The following is a 6,000-nucleotide window of genomic DNA, read 5'->3' on the forward strand; positions in this document are numbered from 1 at the left end:
ATATCAAATGGGTAAAATAAATGGAATTTTCTAAATCCTTCTCACCCAGCTGAAGAAATGGAGCCAGGATGGTATGAAAACAGGGTGTCCAGGAAAAGGGCTCACCCTGTCGGCTCCACAGACTTATGGCTGGGCAGAGGTCCTCTGTGGTAGGCTGCAATCCTGTGGGGCCCTACAGGATTGCAGCCTACCACAGAGGACCTCTGCCCAGCCATAAGTCTGTGGAGCCGACAGGGTGAGCCCTTTTCCTGGACACCCTGTTTTCATACCATCCTGGCTCCATTTCTTCAGCTGGGTGAGAAGGATTTAGAAAATTCCATTTATTTTACCCATTTAATGTTTTTGTGCTTTTAACACCACGTGTGCCAAGTACTACCTAGTCTAAAGTCTGTGGAGCCTACAGGGTGTACCCAATTGGAACACTCTGTCTACACCAGGGGTGGCCAAACCGGTCCTCGAGATCTACCAACGGTCCACGTTTTCCAGGTTACCTAGCAGGTGCACAGCTGTAGTCAATACTAACGGTCACATTTTCAAACCTGCTGCATTCATTCCTACTATACATCCACAGGTTGCCTAGAAAACATGCACCGTTGGTAGATCTTGAGGACAGGTTTGGCTACCCCTGGTCTACACCATCCTGGCTCCACCCCTCTAGCTGGGTGAGGAAGGATTTATTATATTGTATTGCATTTGTCACTTTTGTGTCCGTTTTATCGTACCATGTTTATGAAATAAATTTTGGATTTTAATCAACCTATTCCACTGTTGATTAGAGAAACTTCCACACCCAGTGCGCCAAAGGTCACTTCCACCCACCCTCCTATAAAACATACAGAGTCTTGCCTGGGTGTGTATATCTCCCTAGGTAAGGCAAGAAAACGTTAGAAGAAGAGCAAAAAAAGAGATCAATGATCCCTCTTGCCACCACAATTGGTCTAGGGCAGTTTGCTCTTTCTGATGAGAGTACAGCGAAATATTTCCTTAAATATTACTCGGATGTCTAAATGGCAACACTTAGATCTGTCTGCTGGTGTCCACTCCTATTGAGGAAAATTTCTAAGACAGTGAACAATTACAAGATTTCCAATATTTAATGGGTTGGTTTTCTTATTTATTATTTTTTTATTAGAGACACTCAGCTTGTTTATCTTAAATTCAATTAGGCCCTGCTCTGAGTACTAGAGAGTCACAGTGGTTAGCACATGGTATAAGTTTTGTTAATAAACAATAATTTGTGCAAAATAAATTGGAGCAAATGAGTAGAAGGAAAAGAGGAATCTCCTTTCAGTCTGTAGCTACTGCTGCTACTTGCTGAGTAAAGCACCGGTGCCCATGTAGCAAGTGAGCGAGTGCTTTCAGACTTGATACGCCCACTTAAGGAGTTAGTGGGCTTCTGCTGTTGGGGCCCAATGTGTGGAGCCACTTGGTTAACCTAGGGTCCTTGCAAATGAGCTGCGCACACGAGGACTCCAATGAGAGAGCCCAGAAATTTAGATGCAGGATATGTGGGTGATCCCTCTTCCTAGCCCTAGATGCTGCTGTTTACCCATTTGCCTGTGGCATTGATGGGAAAATGAGCGATCCCAGGCAGGAGGTGAACACTCAGAAATATTTGGACCTAGTTGTGGTCTCAATGGTTGTTTAAGATGAAGTGAGAGGGAAATTTAGAAACATTTACCATGTACTAAAAATTGTGAGAAAAGTATAATCATACACCAATCATGTAGCGCTCAGATGCACCTGATATCTAGATATTTGTTGGTGTATTTGATTAGGAATACAATATCCCTAGCACCCACTGTTCAGGATGGTAATTCAAAGGTTTTGTTGGGGCTGCTTGACCGTTGTGGCCAGTTAACATTCAACCAGACAGCACAATCCTATAAACCACAAGAGCTGTTTGCAGCTATTCTGACGATATTACAAACTTGATGTTTCTCAAGCCATGTATCATGCACTTAATAGTAAGGGTTTAGCCTAATCATCCAGATAGTACAGTATTGTAAACCATATATCTCTCAAACTGTTTTTCTCAAGTTTGGCTAATTTGCAATTAACCAGATAACACAATGATATTATTCATGCGTGTGAGATCCAATGAGTATCAGCAGAGCACAGTTTCTATAGCTTTTAGAGACAAAATCGTCACAAGTTATATCTGCAAAGTACAATGTTCCTAGCTCTATCCCTGTCCAGGGGAGAGCATGAAAACATATATTGCCACTATGCATCAGCAGAGCACAATTTCTATAGAAAAATCATCACAGTATATATCTGTAAGGTTTAGTAAAAACTAGAGAGCGCAAGAAACACACGTTACTTTAAATTGATTTGTATTGTTGTAAAAAGTTGCACATAAAAAACATCAATAACAGTTAGTACATAATTACAAATATGTTACAGTTTAATATATAGTATAAAAACTGAGGGAAGTGTGTGGGGGGGGGGGGGGTTTGGGAGGCAGATGTCGCAAACCAATTTTTGCCAAGTGGTCTATAGCCCAGAACCTTGCACGGTATTATACTCCAATGATTGGATATCTTAGCCTCCACAGTCTCAGATCCACATAGATGTTATACTTCCAATTTTTAAAGTGTGTACACCAATAGTCCAAATCGGCCGATTATTGTCTGGAAGAGTGGATATTTATTGTAATTAGAGGGCTACACATGGAGCAATAATCTGTGTGCAGATAATCAAGGGTTAAATCCAAGGCACCGCCAGTGTTTTATATGGTTCCACTTGAATAAAAGGTCACCAACAAAGAGTTTATATGGAGAAGGAGCAGTCCTGACAGTGTGAGGTAGCGGGAAGCCTTAGATGTATTGATCGATTTTTATATCCAGAACCTGACAAACCAACCAGCCAGCTGACTGCGTCAGGGAGCCGACTGCTCAATCCCAGCTGGGGGCAGACGCTGCACGGACAACAGATAGTTGTTTTTTTTTGTATAGCTACCTCCACTCCTGTCGGTTGAATCACGGCGTCCACCGCGCTCCACTTCTCAAGTGAGAATTCTGTATCCACAGACCGATTTTTTGGGGGTCTCCTTAAGATGAACAAGGTATCCCAATTTTTAACAAGGTCTGGCTTGGTGGCAAGTGACAACCAGGTGGGAAGAGGGGCACTCTTAACGCGTTTCTCCGTCCTTCAGGTCTGACGGTTTCATCAGAAGATACTGCCCCTAGTATATCTGTAAGGTACAGTGTCCTTAGCTCTATCCCTATCCAGGGAGGAGCATGAAAGCATATATTGCCAATGTGTATCAGCAGAGCACAATTTCTATGGTTTTTGGAGACAAAATTGTCACAAGATATATCTGCAAGGTACAATGTCCCCAGCTCTATCTCTATCCAGGGGAGAGCATAAAGACATATATTGCCAATGTGTATCAACAGGGCACAATTTCTATAGCTTTTAGAGACAAAAATCGTCAAAGGTTATCTGCAAGATACACTATCCTTAGCTCTGTCCCTATCCAGGGGAGAGCATGGAAACAAATATTGCCGCAAAAAGAGTAGATCTAAGCACAGTGGTAGCCAAGTGTATTCAGTATGAACCCGGGAATACCCGGTATACTTAGCTCCTGTGTGCTGTGTCCCAGGAGGGCTCTCCGTATGTCATGCGGCAGCGGCTCTGTTCGGCAATGTGGGGACTCCTAGGGATTATCCAGCAGTCTACTACTGTCTCTGTAAAGAGTGCCTGTCTGCCGGGACCTCCGATTCTTCTCTATGCGGCTTCGGGGCTGGAGCGCAATCCAGTTCAGTTGCGCTGATAAGCCTAGGTAAATGTCAGGTCTCTGTGCGGCTTGGGGGATCAGTCCTCTGCCTGTCAGCAATGCGTGTTTAGACAATGAAGAGACTGTGCTCCAGGTAGCGATGAGAGGAGAGTGTCAGCCTCCGTGCTGATCCTCAGTGCAGGATGTAACCGGTACGTGCCATTGGATCTGGCATCCGGGGGAAGGGGTTTAGACGGCCGTTTCGCTAAAGCTTCATCAGTACTGATGTCTGTTATATAATGAGCTGGGCCAATTTGGATACAGGTGTATCCAATGGTTAGTAAAAGTATACTGGTATATATATTGGTACCAATATATATATTGGTACCAATAAGTAACGTGTTGTCTGAGTAATTTTTGTTAGATACTCATTCTCTACAATTGCGCTTGTAGTTAATTCTAATAATATGCTGCATAGAGATGGTGTGACTTTAATAATATGTTTTCTTAAGGGTATGTATCCATGATTGGTGTATTACGCATTTTGTATAAATTATGTATTTATACACGCGCATAAGGTTGACTCTGTCTGGTTGGAACAAAAATATTGTTATGGATGAGAGCAAATGACAGTTGGCCATTTGCTTGGAAATGCTGGAAAACTGACAAACTGTCACTCATCCATAACCATGTTTTTGTTCCAACCAGCCAGATCTGAAGATAAATCTTACTAGTGTATGGGCACTTTAAGACCTCCTCTTGTTTCTCTCTCTCTCTCTCTCTCTCTCTCTCTCTTTCTCTCTTTTTCTCTCTCTCTCTCTCTCTCTCTCTCTCTCTCTCTCCTCCATTAGATGCTTGTATTACATATTCAGGACCGGATTTGTCAGTAGGCCCGTGAGGCACGGGCCCAAATGGCGGCACCTGTCATGGGCGGCAGCTGCTGCCAAACAGCCTAGCTAGCTGTCAGCTGGCAAGTGCAGTAGCCAAGGTAACGGCGGGCTACCCCCTCACAGCCTGCTCGAGCACATCTGCAGCGTTGCCTCCTGGATGCTTCCTCACATTAGTCTCCGACCCACGCCGGAAGGAAGTGGCAGCGTCACTTCTTATTTTTGATTGGCAGCTGGCCAGCCACCTCAGTCCGGCACCAAGAGTGAGATGCGGTCCGGTGCTCAGCGTGGCTTCCAGTTCCTAGCTAGCTCTGTTACTTTTATAGAGCTGGCGTTCAATTACCCACTACTGTGCCTGTGCGCTCAGTGCTGCCTCACATGTTAGTTACACTCTGGGCAGCCTGAAGCTACAGTCTCATCCCTCCATCCCTCCCTCCGAGCAGTGCATACAGGCATTATTTACTGCCTGCTCACACACTTGCACCTGAAACTCCGAAGTATGTCCACACAGGCTGTACAAAACTACTGTGATACCTACTAGGGCGGCCTGACCCCTAAATTCGCCCCTGAACATATTCTGATTTCACTTAGTCCACATCCTCCAATAGCCTTTCCATTATCCACAATGGGGCTTTCCAACGAGCCCAGCCCCGTGTCTCTAGCCCCGTGGGAACCGGAGATACTGCCAGGCAAAGCAGGAACGTTTTCCCTATAGGATGGGACCCGCTAATTCCGACCCCACCCAGTTCAACGGCTGCCAGTACCCCCTTCAGCATCACTGAAGCTCGAGGTTGATCTCAGTCTAACCCAAATCGCTGGGCCTTCAATCTGATACCAGGCTGGATCCATATGGGTTAATTGGTTCCAGGGATATTGAGGTTAAACCTTTTTTTTTTTTTCATTTCTTAAATGTAATTTCATGACTGTTTATGTTCTTTGAGGGCAGATTTCTCTGGAACCAAACAGTCCAGTTTCACGGGACCAAAATCATTCGAAGCCAACTCAAAAGTTCTTCAATATGATACTGGTCTCATGTAAATGAGTCAGTTGGTTCCGAAGATATAGCTGGTTAGTTAAAGGGGGGTAGGGAGAGGGGAGTGGTTGTCTCTCCCCCTCACACCAGAAAATGCAGGGACTAGGTTGGTGTATAAGGGATCAGCCTGGGAATGTCCCTGCATGATCCTGGGACCATATTCCCCAGTAAATCCCTGCATTTACTGTTGTGAAAGGGGTATTATTTCAAACAGCCATGACCTGCAGTGCTCTGAATACAGCCGGGCAGTCCCCTGCCCTCTGCCCAGCTGTCAATGACTTTCACCCCTGCAGCTTCCGCTCCAATTCTCCCCGCTTTCACCTCAGCCCGCCCCCCCTTTAATCATGTGGTGCCAGCGC

This window comes from Crinia signifera, chromosome 3 (genome assembly GCF_055691185.1).
Source record: "Crinia signifera chromosome 3, ASM5569118v1, whole genome shotgun sequence".
Taxonomy (NCBI): domain Eukaryota; kingdom Metazoa; phylum Chordata; class Amphibia; order Anura; family Myobatrachidae; genus Crinia; species Crinia signifera.